Here is a 14234-nt window from a genome sequence, read left to right as displayed (position 1 = left end):
CACAAAGCCTTTTTTTTTTCCGGAGGGAGCAAGCATTGAGAAAGTAAATGTGAGGGAAGAGGAGAAAGGGGAGAGGAACTGTTTCTATCATGCATTGGTGAATTCTATTTGTCATTTTGGTTTGGGAAGGAAAGTATAGTCTTTCTAAAAAATGAAAAATAGGAAGTAACACATTCCGTCTAATCACACTGTTTCTTGCTCTTTGTTGATGGGAGCTAACACTGAGTGATCAGGCTCTGTAACTTCTGAGTCCCCACTGCCCATGAGGATAGATCTCCCTTCATCAAGGGCAAAAACATTTGAGTTTTGATTTGGGGATGAATTCTTAACCACCACATTAGGTGTTGAAAAAGTTTTGTCACAGAAATTGCATTTTTAGAGCTTGTTGGCATGCACTACCATGTTGTCCATCTGACTACCTTCCTCAAACGTACAGAGTTCCAGAGTCCATTTGTCCACCGTCATGTAAGTGTCTATGCTCTGGTTCAGGCACATATATCTGGAGGCCTGATTGGGTCTGCAGAAGCTTTTGTCACAAGTTCTGCATTTGAAAGGCTTGCAGTGTATATGTACATATGCTCCCTACAGTGAATTTTCTGAATAAATTAATGCCCACATGTTGTGTATTCATATTTCTGTCTTTTCACTTCCCTTTCTTGGTCTGCCTGCTCCAAGTTGTCAATGTCTGCAATGTCTGATGGTGGTACAGTTTCTGACTGCTGCTGACCATCAGTGACCAGAGAATCAGGAATATGCTGAAGCTCACTATCACTTTTCATGCCTGCTTCTGGCACTTCCATGGCATTTTTTCTCAGTTCAGCTGCATTGCTACAGAGAGAGAGGGAAACACTACTTTCTCCAGGCTGATTTGGTGTAAATGGTATGCCTGTGTGAACTTGGAGGTGCTCACATAAGCTACCATGAAGAATAAACCAATGCCCACCCAGGTGGCTGGCATAGTATTTGGGAAAGCTTCCATTCCTTTTCATGATGCTTGGCTTTACATGGGCTATTGTAAGAGATGCAGGCTACTCATCTGAAGAAGATGCTTCCATGTTTGTTTCCTCCCCTGGTAGAGGGGGAGGGACAGGGGTGGAAACAAGTCCTGGAGACAGTGAAGACTGTAGTGGGTCAGAGGGAATCATATTTGTCTGACTGACTTGTGTCAGATTTGAATTTAACTGAGAAAGTTGTGATCACTCGGATATCTGTTCTTGGCTCATTCTGGAAGTCTGCGGTCTGGGTTCCTGCTCAAGTTTGTCAGTTGCTGAGGCAATCTTGTTGGCTTGCCTTACTTGATGATCTGCAATTTGGATCCCATATAATGAAGAAGATGATGGAAAAACTTGGTCCAAATGTGAAAAGGCTCCTTGGCTGGCAAGACTGGCCTCCTGAATTAGTGGATAGGCAAGAATATATTCCTTGTTCTAGTCGAACTGTGTCAGTAAGCTGAGGTGCTGTTTTTCCAGTATACATCAAACACAAAAGATAACTGAAAATATCAGGCTGTATGTCAGTTGGTTTCAGACAGACACACTCGCTGATCTGATGGACAAAAAGTAATTGGAGAATGAAGCAAGGACTGATTTGTGTGCCTTGAAGTAAACATCACCAATAGCAACCGTGCAGTCACACAGGAAACCAAACTCCTGCTGAGCATTTTTAACTGTTGCAGCAGTTAAGTCCACTGTTGGCCAACTCCATTTTTAAAATCTGGTGTGCTGGCACCATTGGGAGGAGGAGTGTAGTGGGGGTGCCGCTATGCAGCCCCAGCCATGCTCTCCCACTGCCACTGCCACTGCCACAACCTCTTCCTCTGGCTCTAGCTGCTGCTGCTGCTGCCATGGTTGGTGTTTCTGGCCCTGCGGCGGGAGTGGGACTTTTCCTATCTGGTTACATTAAGGTCACATGACCAAAAGCCTATATTGACTTAATTTAAACATAAAGTATAGATTTTTTGCTATAAGATCTCATTAAATCAAAACTCACCTTTTCACTGTAGACTGCTTAAGACTCTCTTTTTACTTGCTAATACAAAAGAGACTCCTTAGGTGAGGTAGGGAATAGCCTGTCCCTCCCCTATTTGAGGGGAAAAGATTTTCCCTTCTTTTATCTTTCTTTTCATATTAGAAACCTTGACCAGAGTTTAGAATGCAAAAAGGATGATTTTTCTCTCTCTATCTTTCCCACCCCACTCCCTCCTCTGAACCTGCTGGGGGGGGGGGGGAGAAGGGGAAGATAATGTGAAAGACTTGATGGCTGGCTGCATTTATAATTTAACGAAACACTTCACTGACACAAAGAGACAAGACATTTAACAAAGCATTATCAATTTCAAATTTGAATTCAGACCTGGTCAAAAACTTGTGGTTTCTAGCCAATTTTAAGGATTAAATTCCTTCCTAATAAGTTCACTCCAGTTTATGGGACAAACAAGAACCTACAGATTGTTTGTCTATCTCCCACACCAGATAACTTAGGAATATTCCAGTCCCTGTTGAGACTTAAGTCCCTGGGCCTCAGCAACTGGCATAGACCTTTTGACCTGGGAGCATCCTCCCAATATCCCCAGAGACTCTCCCTGTCATTGCTCGAATACCTGGGATTTTGTCTAAGTTCACTCATTAGCTTAGGGCCAACCAGGAAGCTCCTGGACAGGGATATGACCAACAAAGTGTTTGCCATGACGAACTTCATTCCATCAGTAAAAGACTGACCTGGAGTGTAAGTTCTGGGGGTGACCTGATCTTTTCCCAGTGTACTGGCTCACCTGGTCAGCTGGTTATTTTGCTCCTCAGTTTCTCTGAACTCCCTGCTTATGGTCTGACATCTCATGCTTGGACTGGATTAGATTTAACTTACAGGGAGTGAAAAGAATTTTTCTTATTTTTACAGACGCACTCTCCCTGTGTTTTCTCACTCCCCCAAGTCATCGAGTTAGGTGCCATGTTGGGTGCCAAATTGTTAAAGACATAGTTGGCACACAAAAGAGAGTTAAGGAAAATTTATTAAAATACAGTTCAAGGAGGGAGTACCTTCTATGTTCATTCCCTTGAATGTACTGGTAGCTTCCAGGAAGACTACAACTTGTTCAGATCAATGGAAGCTTCTTATACTGTTCTGAGTTTTTGGCCCTCCGGTGACACTGTCCATTGCCACATGGCTTCATGTTCTCCTTCCTGATAGGCTTTCCCTCAGACAGCTCATCAAGCCTGAGCACAAGTTTTTAACCTCTACCTGATCATGCTAAGTCACAAAACTGGAAACAGAACTTCCTTGTTTCCCACAGGAGTAATTTCTATCAATCCTTCCCTTCCTCCACCCCACCATGAGGTTTCTGATTTTTGCTTCGGTTGTTCTTTTTCTGACTCCTGTTTTGTCATCTTAATTTGTGGACATCAAGGAGCTCTTTCGTTGTATTGTGGCATGGCATTGTTATTGAGCATTGGCAACATGGTAGAGCAGATAAAGAGTTGGTAAGGGAATCAGGAAGACACAGATTGAATACTGTCTCTGACACAACCTAAATTTGTAACCTTTGGCAAGTCAATTAACCTGCCAATGGCTAAGGATATTTTTTAAATTATAAATTACAGAACAATTGTAGGCCTACATTGGTGGAAGGAATTTTATCCTTAGGACATTATTACACCAAAGAAACCTTAAATCCAGACAAACAAAAGTCATTGCTGGAAGGCCCCCCCTTTCCAGAATGGGAATAAGGACCCCAAATTCTGACCTCCTTACAGGAATCCAGAACCATACCCTCAGTGGCTACTCGGACAATGCCTGAGACTTTGGTGACCCTGAATCTCATCAGATGAGGATTTGGGGTTGGTACTTCCAGACCCCAGGCTCAGAGCCCTAGTTGAACCCAACCCTTACCGAAGTAGTTGACCCATAAAGAACTTTCAGTGCCTTTGTGGGAGCCAGGATATGAGGCCAGGAGAGTGGACAGTCACCTTCTCTATTTTCCAGGGTCACTAGGAATTCTTTATTACTGGTTTATAGATGATTTCCCTGGGTTTCTGGTCCAATGTAGATAGACTATGGATCTTTACTCCTTGAGAACATTCCAGAGTTTGAACCAAGGCAGCTATCACTGCATCATACCTGGAGGGCAGGCTTCCCCTTGTATCAACTCTGACCTCATAAGATATAGTTCTCATTAGATAATGTGGAGCAGTGCAGGAGAGTTTCCCCATTTCTCTTGGATTTGAAAAAGCCAGCATCTGGATATTCTAGGTCAGAAAAGGACAAAGAAAAGTGACAAGATATGCCATCCCCTAACATGAGACTTGTTGAGGCCATGTGGCAAGTTAGATATAGGGCTGAACCTGGAGTCAGGAGGAGTTGGACTCCTATCCTGTCAGCCCCTCATCCCATCTGGGTAACTATGGACTTCATATCTCTGCACTTCACATTCCTCAACTGTGCAATGGGCATAAGAGCAAAGTGCCTACTTTACTAGGTTGTGGTGTGGCTTAAATGAAATACTTTCAGAGGCAGAGCGAAGATAGCACAAACTCTAGCTTTTCCTCCACAGTCCATAAAATAGCTGTAAAGAATGACTCTCCACACATTCTAGAGCAGCAGAAGGCACAGAACCATGGAGTGGAGGAGATTTCCAGCCCAGGGTGACCTGGAAGGCTGACGGGAAAGGTCTGTCAGACTGCACGCAGAGCAGAACACAACCGAACCTATTTCCAAGTAGATCACTGAGTTGAACCATTTTAAAAATTGAACCATAAAAGAATTAATAGTGAGTAGAAGTTTCCTCCTTAGAACATTATTATACCAATGAAACCTTAGGTCCTTACCAAAAAAAGCAATCAAAATAATCATTGGTAGATGTCACCCCATTTTCAGATAAGGAACAGGGACCCCAAATCAGTGTCTCATAACAGGAATCCAATACCAGCACTCTCTGTGGCTGCTCAGATAACACCTGAGATTCTGGCAACCTTCAGTCCCTTCAGGTGAGGGCTCTGGGGTGGTACAGCCACAAGAAGGAGGCTCATTTGTCTTGTCTGAAGAGGTGGGGAGATGGAACTCCAAGAGCAAGTAGAAGGGCGTGGACATAGGTAAAGGGAATTTATAATACCAACTCTACAAGGCAATGGCAGAAACTGCTTAGAGAGAAGAGCCCATTATGAATAATGCAGAAGTTTTGACTCAGTGAAGAATGCAGAGTATAGATTAGAATTGCAGAAGTATAAGTGGCATGAAGCAGAGAAGGTGGGTCTAGAATAGATAGAAAGAGAAGGTGAATAATGAAGGAAATGAATGTAAGAAACCTTCTCTGGAAATGGGCTCAAAACAAAAATTTTTAAACTAGTAAACATGATTAACTGAAGGGACAGCTAGTGGATAGAGTGCTGGACCAGGAAACAGGAAGATTCATCTTCCTGGATTAAAATCTGACCTCAGAGACTAGCTGTGGGACCCTGGGTAAGTCACTTAACCCTGTTTGCTTCAGTTTCCTCATCTGCAAAATGAGCAGAAGACAGAAATGGCAAACCACTCCAGAATTTTTGTGAAGAAAGCTCCAAATGAGGTCAAGAAAATTTGGATATGACTGAAAAACTACTGAATAACAAAGCTTAAGGGGAATTAAAGAAGGAGGAATCTACTTGACTGAGAGGGGACAAAGTGAAAAATTGAATAGTCAGATAAAAGGAGGAAAGAAAAACAAATGATGAAGACTCCAGTGGGAAGGGGGATCAAGAATAAATTGAAGAAAGTCATGAAGATGTTTAAGCTAAAGTAATTGAAGATACAGACTACTATTTACAGCAGAAGAGGAGAAAAGTAATATTTTTTTAAAAAATCATAGTGGAGACAAAGAGATGAAAATATAAACCTAGCTCATAATTTCAAACATGAATGGATTAAGCAATCCAATAAAAGGGGAAAAGTGACAGATTAGATTAGGAAAAAAAAACCCTTACAATCTACTGCTTATTTTTTTAAGTAAATCATTAACTGCTTATTTTTTTCAAGTGCTTAAAAAACAAAGATATACACAAAGTAAAAATAACAGGATAGGAAAAAATTACTACGCATCAAATGAATCAAAAAAGCAAGAGTTACAATCATGCTATCTGACAAAACAAAAGGAAACATTCAAAAAATAAAAAGGGACAAATTAGGAAACTACATTATGCTGAAAGGAACCATAGGTAACAAACCAATATAAGTAAAAAAATTTACATATTACAAAAGGCTTACCATCCAAATTCATAAAGGAAACATGAACTGAACTACAATAAGACAAAGTAGCATAATAGTGACAGAAGACTTCCGTGTCTCTCTGTGTTTTGGATATGTCTAACAGAAAGATAAATAAAAAGAAAATATGGAACTGAAAAAATTTCTGAATAAACTAGCATTAAAAGATTTACATCTTCTAGATGGAACTGCAGAAGAATATACATCTTATTCAACATCACATGGAACTTTTACAAAAATTGACTTTTAAGGCAGAAAGATGTTACAAACAAATATAAAAAGAAAGAAATAGTAAATACGTGTTTTGCAAAACGTAATGCAACAACTATAGTCATTGGTTCAGGACTACAAACAAAAGAAAAAACCCAGATGGACATTTAACAATGAGATCCTAAACAATGGATGAATCAAAGATCAAATCAAAGAAACAATAATTATATGAAACAAAGTGATAATGATGAAACAACATACAAACACTTTGTGGATACAATCAATACATTCTTTGGAGAAAAAAACCATTTCCCCATAAATATATATTTTAAAAAACAAATGATTAATTAATTGATTCACATTTTAAAAACCAGAAAGCCAACAAATAAACAAACCTAATTTGAAAACAACAAGGATATACTTTAAAATTATAGAATAAACAAATTGGAAAATTATTAATGTAAAAGAAAAGTTGGTTCTTTGAAAAGAACAATAAAATTGATAAGCATTTTGTTAATCCAATTAAAAATAAGAGGGCAGAGAAGAAAATCAATAAAATAGTAAGTAAGCAAGAAAAACTCATGAGAAAAAAAAAGAACAAATAAAAAGAATAATCAAAAGATATTATGCACAGTTATATGCTACCAAACTTGAGAATACAAAAGAAATAGGATCCTTCAAAAACATAAAATAACAAAATAATCAGAAGAACAAAAAGGGATCATAATTAACTTAATCTCAGGAAAATAAATTGAACTTGCTATCAAGGAACTAACAAATAACTTTTTAAATTTTATTTGATAGAATTCTGGAAATGATAGGAACAGAAATAAAACAATATAAAGAAATAAAGACATAAAGATAGATAAAAAGGAGATACAACTCTGACTTTGTTTGGTAATATGATGGTATTGAAAATCCAAGAGAGAGAGATGTAAATCAAAACAACTCTGAGATACCACATCACACTTATCAGATTGGCTAACAAGACAAAACAGGAAGAAGATAAATGCTCGAGAAGATGTGGGAGAGTTGGAACACTAATTCATTGTTGGTTGAACTGTGAGCTGATCCAACCATTCTGGAGAGCAATTTAGAACTATGCCCAAAGGGCTACAAAAATGTGCATACCTTTTCACCAGCAATATTGCTCCTAGGATTGTATCCCCAAGTGATTGGAAAAATAGGAAACGGTCCCACATGTACAAAAGTATTTAGAGCAGCACTCTTGTGGTGGCCAAAACCAGCGGATCAAGGGGATGCCCATCAATAGGAGAATGACTGAATAAATTGTGGTATATGAATGTAATAGAATACTATTGTGTTACAAGAAATGATGAACAGGAAGACTTTAGAGAGGCCTCAAAAGACTTACATGATGTGAAACTGAGTGAAAGGAGCAAAAGCAGGAGAAGTTTGTACACAGCAACCACCACATTGTGAGAGGATTTTATCTGGTAGACTTAGAACTTCATTGCTATGCAAAGACTTAAAAAATTTCCAGTGGTCTTTTAAGGCAAAAAGCCTTCCACATCCAGAGAAAGAAATATGAAATTCAATAGCGCAATATAGCAGATCGTTTTCTTTTGTATTACATTTTGGTTTCTTTTATGATTTCTCCCATTCTTTCATGCAACATAACTAAGGTGAAAATGTATTTAATAAGAATGCATGTGTAGCACCTGTATACAACTGTATGCCATCTCAGGGAGGGAGGGAAGAGGGAGTAAGGAAGGGGGAGGAGGGGGGGGGAAATTTAAGTTAAATGGAAGTGATTATAGAACAGTGAAAATAAATAAAAAGATAACTGATATCATATTGCTAACTTTCACTTGGGTGAGGAAGGGGAAGGAGAGAATTGTACCTGAAAATTTTTAAATGGGGTCAGAGCCAAGATGGCAGAGTAGCAGGGCATACTTGTAGAAGCTCTCCTCCTACACCCCATAAAATAACTGTAAAACATGACTCTAAAGAAATCCTAAAGTAGCAGAAGCCACAAAATGACAGAATGAAAGAGAGTTCCAGCACAAGGCAGCATGGAAAGCTGACAGGAAAGGTCTAACACACGGGTGCAGAGCACAGCATAGCATGGGCCACATCGAGGCAAGGACAGGACTGGAGGGGGCTTCAAGGTGCCACCGGCAGCAGCTGTGGATCCCAGATTCCTCAACTCACAAATACCAAAGACACCCTGAAGGGTCAGTGAGAAAGCTCTTACAATTGGGTAAGAAGGGAACTCAGTAATCTAGCCCTGGTGCAAGGCAGCAGTAGCTTCCATCGTTGGAGCCCTGGCAGCCCTGGGGTGAGAAGGAGTGATGGCTGGTGTGGTGGAGCTTGTGGAGGTTCTTGAGACACAATCTTTCTCACAGACCAGAGCACAGGCCAGGAGAGGAATAAACTCCTCTCCCTTGATTGTGCCACATTGGAGGAACTGAGAACTTACAGTTACCCAGATTATACCCTCCCCTTGACAAAGCACTCAAAAGTCAGGTAACTGACTGTGAAAATGGCCCAAAAAAGGGGAAAAGAATAAAACAATAGAAGGTTACTTTCTTGGTGAGCAGATTTTTTCTTCCATCCTTTTGGATGAGGAGGAGCAATGTATGCCATCAGAGGAAGACCTAAAAGTCAAGGCTTCTGCATCCACAACCTCCAAAATAAATATGCAATGGTCTCAGGCCATGAAAGAGCTCAGAAAGGATTTTTGACAATCAAATAGGAAAGGTGGCATAAAAATTGTGAAGTGAAATGAGAGTGATGCAAGAAAATCATGAATAGTAAGTCAACAGCTAGCTAAAGAAGACCCAAAAAATGCTGCAGAAATTAATACCTTTAAATATAAACTAACTCAAATGGCAAAAGAGACCTAAAAAGCCAATGAGGAGAAGAATGCTCTAAAGAGCAGAATTAACCAAATGGAAAAGGAGATTCAAAAGCTCACTGAAGAAAACAGTTCTTTAAAAATTAGAATGGAGCCGATGGAAACTAATGACTTTATGAGAAACTAAGAAATTACAAAAGAATACCATAAGAATGAAAAATAGAAGACATGTGAAATACCTCAATGGAAAAACAACTGACCCAGAAAATAGATCTAGTAGAGAAAATTCAAAAATTATAGGACTACCTGAAAGCCATGATCAAAAAAAGAACCTCTGCATCATCTTTCATGAAATTGTCAAGGAAAAGTTCTCTGATATTCTGGAGCCAGAGGGTAAAATAAATATTGAAAGAATTAGTCAATCACCTCCTGAAAGAGATCTGAAAAGAAAAACTCCTAGAAATATTGTAGCCAAATTCCAGATTTCCCAGGTCAAGGAGAAAATATTGCAAGCAGCCAGAAAGAAATAATTTGAGTATTGTGGAAATACAGTCAGGATAATGCAGGATCTGGCAGTTTCTTCCTTAAGGGATAAAAGGATGTGGAATATAATATTCCAGAAGTCAAAGGAACTTCGACTAAAACCCAGAATCACCTACCCAGCAAAACTGAGTATAACACTTTAAGGGGAAAAAATGATCATTCAATGAAATAGAAGACTTTCAAGTATTATTGATGAAAAGACCAGAGCTGAATTAAAAATTTGACTTTGAAACACAAGAATCAAGAGAAGCATGAAAAGGTAAACAGGAAAGAATAATCATAAGGGACTTACTAAAGTTGAACTGTTTACATTCCTCCATGGAAAGATAATATTTGCAACACTTGAAACTTTTCTCAGTATTTGGGTAGTTGGAGGGATCATGCACACACACACACACACACATACAGATAGATATAGATATATAGTTATAGACAGAGGGTACAGGGTGAGTTGAATAGGAAGGGATGATATCTAAATAAATAAAATTAGGGGGTGAGGGAGGAATATACTGGGAGAAAGGGAGTAATGAAATGGGGCAAATTGTCACTCATAAAAAGGCAAGAAAAAGCTTGAGGGGAAAAGGGGTAGGTGAGAGGGAGAAAATGAAGCTTACTCTCATCACATTTGGTTTAAGGAGGGAATAAAAATGCACACTCAATTTGGTATGACAATCTATGTTACACTACAGAAAAGTAGGGAAGAAGTGAATAAGTGGGGTGTAGGGGTATGATAGAAGGGAGAGCAAATGAGAGGAGGAGGTAATTAGAAGTAAACACTTTTGGGGAGAGGTAAAGTCAAAGAGATAATAAAATAAATGGGGGCAGGATAAGATGGATGGGAATATAGGTAGTCTTTCCAACATGAGTATTTTGGAAGTCTTTATGAAAACTAAACATATATAGCCTATACTGAATTTCTTGCCTTCTCAGTGGGGATGGGTGAGGAGGGAGGAAGGGAGGGAAGTTAGAACTCAAAGTTTTAGAAACAAATGCTGAGAATTGTTTTTGTGTGTAACTGGGAAATAAGAAATACAGGTGATGGGGTATAGAAATCTATCTTACCCTACAAGAAAAGAGAGAAGATGGGGATAAGGGAAGGGAGGAGTGTGATAGAAGGGAGGGTAGACTGGGGGAAGGAGTAATCAGAATGCATGATGTTTTGGGATGAGGGGAGGGAAGAGAAGGGAAGAAAATTTGAAATTCAAAATCTTGTGGAAAGGAATGTTCAAAACTAAAAATAAATAAATAAATTGAAAAATATTTAAATGAATGTTAAATAAATTTACAACACAGAAATATTTAATGAAATAAATAAAAAATATTTTTAAAAAGAGGTTGGTATGATTTAAAAATAGTACTTCCAGATCTTGAAGTATATTATGAGATAAGAGTCATTAAACTTTCTGATACTGATTTAAAAATAGAAGTAAATCAATAAAACAAACTGGACAAACAAGAATCAGCAAAATATAGAACTCAACTACCCACTGTTCAATAAACCAGAAAATAAAAATAATTTAGGAGTTTAACTACATTTCATTAAAAAAAAACTGATTGGATAACTGGAAAGAAATCAGGCAGAAACTGTACTTTGAGCAACACCTCGTGTCATATTCGACAATACTTTGGATAAATCATCTTAATATTAAAGATCATACTATAAAAATATTAGAAAAAAAGCAGGTAACATTTTTTTCCTAGCTATGGATAGGAAATATATTCTAGGACAAATAAGAGATAGAGGAAATTATAAAAGATCAAAATAGATATCTTGGTAACATGAAATTTAAAAGCTTTTGCACAAACAAAATTAATGCAACTAGGAGAAGAAGGGAAATGGCAAAATGGATAAGAAAAAAATCTTTTCATTAAATTTTTCTGATAAGGGTTTGTTGTCTAAGATACATAATTAACAGATAGATATAAGACCAAAAACTACTCCCCAAGTAGTTCTCTCCCTAAGAGAACCAAAGACATTCTGGGATGATCTTAACTTGTACATGAATTGGATTTAAGTAAGAAAGAATTGCACAGAGTCATCAGCCTCACTCTCTCCTAGAGCTAACAAAGACCAGAGGCAAGACAAAAGGCAAGAAAATTGGAAATGCCCCAGCATGCAGAGGATGACCTTGGCATCTTTGTTGTTGACCAAATTCTAGCCACTCCACAGCACCTGCTTCAGCCAATTTCATGGTCACTGGAACAATTCACTACTACCAAAACCCACTGTCAATGACTATGAACAAACAGTTCTCCAAAGGAAAATTGCACACTATTAATTGTCAAAGGCAAAAAAGTTCCAAGGAATTAATAGCAAAAGAAATGCAAAATAAAACAACCCTTATCTCACATCCTACAAGTTGGCAAAAATGGCAAAAGATAGGAATAGTTAATACTGGAGGGATGATAAGATGATAGGCACTCTAGTACATTGTTGGTGAATCAGTACATCCATTTTGGAAAGCAATTTGAAATTATACAAAGTTACTAAAATATCCATACCCTTTGACGCAAGTATCCTACTACTAGTGATATCCAATGGAGGTCACTGTTAAGAAGAAAACGCCACATACACCAAAATGCTTACATTGTAATAAAAAACAACTAGAAACAAAATAAATGTCCATCAATGGGTAAATTGCTAAAGAAAATGTGATTGTTTTCTATCACTGTGAAGACAAATTCAGCTCACTCAGAATGGAGAATCCACTAGGTCTTAGCAAGTGAAAAGTTGCCTCAGTGGAGGCTTTTTATGCAATCATGAAGATACAAGGGACTATGTCACTAGCACGATACTGACTGTTATTCATGAAACAAGGAATCCTCTTTTGCAGCTGTCTAAATCATAGGGGCTGTTGGTCAGCAGCATCCCCTTATTTCTCTGTGCCTTATAATCCTAATCTTACACAGCCTAGAGATTTCCCTGTGGAAATGGCTTACTCAAACCTAGCTGATGTGCACAGCCCTGACTGCAACCTACCACAGAGGTGTCAGGATATTTTTTTTTCCAAACACTCTGACTGTTTACAGCCCTACCCCAGGAGAACATCACTTAAAACTTAGGTCTGCCTAATGACTAAGATATTCCCCTTCCCTGAAAAGTAGTAGAAAGGGACTTGAACAATGTACCGCAGGTTTAGGAAAGCAGTTTATTTCTTTCACACAGAGAAATGCTTAAACCACCAAAGACTAAAGAGTGCGCACAAAGACTAAAGGATGAAGTCAGAACTTAAAATTACTATTGTTTCCCAGAAACTTGATATATCAAACATGAAAATATGAAGCATTTTGCAGGGATGCTGAAGATGTGTTTCACCTTCATAGAATCCACACTATCTCCCCCTAGGTCTTCTGGTAAGCCTGGTCAGATGGTCAGCTTCTTCCTTTACTTTGGCCTGCTTCTAAAAGAAGGGCTAAAACATCTCCAGTAGATACTTCCCTCCTACCCCCTCAGCTGAAGGCCCTCTCCTCTGGTCACATCTTAAGCCCTCCATCCTCTTCCTCCTCACCCTCAATTGACCAGATGCCTGCCTTCCAGGCCATCAATTATCTTCCCTTAACCTATCACTCAGACTAGACTTTCCCTTCTGAGGTGTAGCGATCCTCTTCTCCTGAACTCTAACCCCAAAGTTGTTAGGCCAGAAATCACAGCTCTTGACTTACCCTGATTCAGAGTGCCAGGAAACAACCCAGTCAAAAATATCCCCTAAAACTCAAAATTTTAAGAGTAGACACTGGGGTCCTTTGATAGTGCAGTGATGTTTTTTGGTTCCAGAAATGAGTAAGACAGTCAGAGATCCAATTCAGATGGTATAAGTGGGCAACATTCATCATTTGTGTTGTCTTTGGTTAGAAATTAAGTCCAAAACAACATAAATCCTGAAAAGCACATGTCAAGGCTGTGTGTAAATTTGTTTTAGACTAGCCTGTGTTACCTGCCTTTCCCAAAACTTTGTAAGAGAATTTTGCATAGAAATTTTACAGAGAAACACTGACATTAAAGAGCCTGCCCTCAGCATCCCCCTCCCGACTCCCACCATCTCCCACCACACCTCCCCATCCCCAAGTCCATTTACAGCTTCTCAGGTCACTGAGTGACTCAGAGGGAAAGCTCTTTTCTTTTTCTTTCACTTCTTGTTTGCTTCAGTTTTGGATTGTCATTTTTTTTATATCTTTTAACTGTATTGTGAAAGCCCAGAAACGCCCAGGGCTCAGAAGCTGAGGCATCAGAATAAAAACCAACAGTCACGAAGCAGAGGAGGAAAACGAGAGCAGAGAAAATAGGAGTTCTTCCCTCAGACTCAGCGGGACAGGTAAGGATTTGTCCTGTCTTTCCTCTTCCATGGGGGCTTTCTTCTAGTGCCCCTTTATTCCGTTTGAGAGCCGCAGAGCAGGGAGCCCCATTGTCGCTCCATTCAGTCCCTTTGCG

At 39.0% G+C, this 14234-nt stretch overlaps 1 long non-coding RNA gene and 1 pseudogene across 2 annotated transcripts in view; one reads left to right on the top strand and one right to left on the bottom strand.

Moving 5' to 3' along the window:
* The window catches only part of LOC140529949 (uncharacterized), a 91880-nt gene that overhangs the window by 51598 nt on the left and 26048 nt on the right, over positions 1-14234 (top strand). For both annotated transcript variants that reach the window (XR_011975743.1, XR_011975744.1), the window contains one exon: positions 13999-14118. This is a non-coding gene — a long non-coding RNA (uncharacterized lncRNA). The remainder of the gene's footprint in view (positions 1-13998; positions 14119-14234) is intronic.
* Positions 145-1845, bottom strand: LOC140522006 (zinc finger and BTB domain-containing protein 2 pseudogene; annotated as a pseudogene).

This window comes from Notamacropus eugenii, chromosome 2 (genome assembly GCF_028372415.1).
Source record: "Notamacropus eugenii isolate mMacEug1 chromosome 2, mMacEug1.pri_v2, whole genome shotgun sequence".
Taxonomy (NCBI): Eukaryota; Metazoa; Chordata; class Mammalia; order Diprotodontia; family Macropodidae; genus Notamacropus; species Notamacropus eugenii.
The sequence above is the reverse complement of the archived record's forward strand: the minus strand, read 5'-3'. Positions and strand labels throughout refer to the sequence as shown.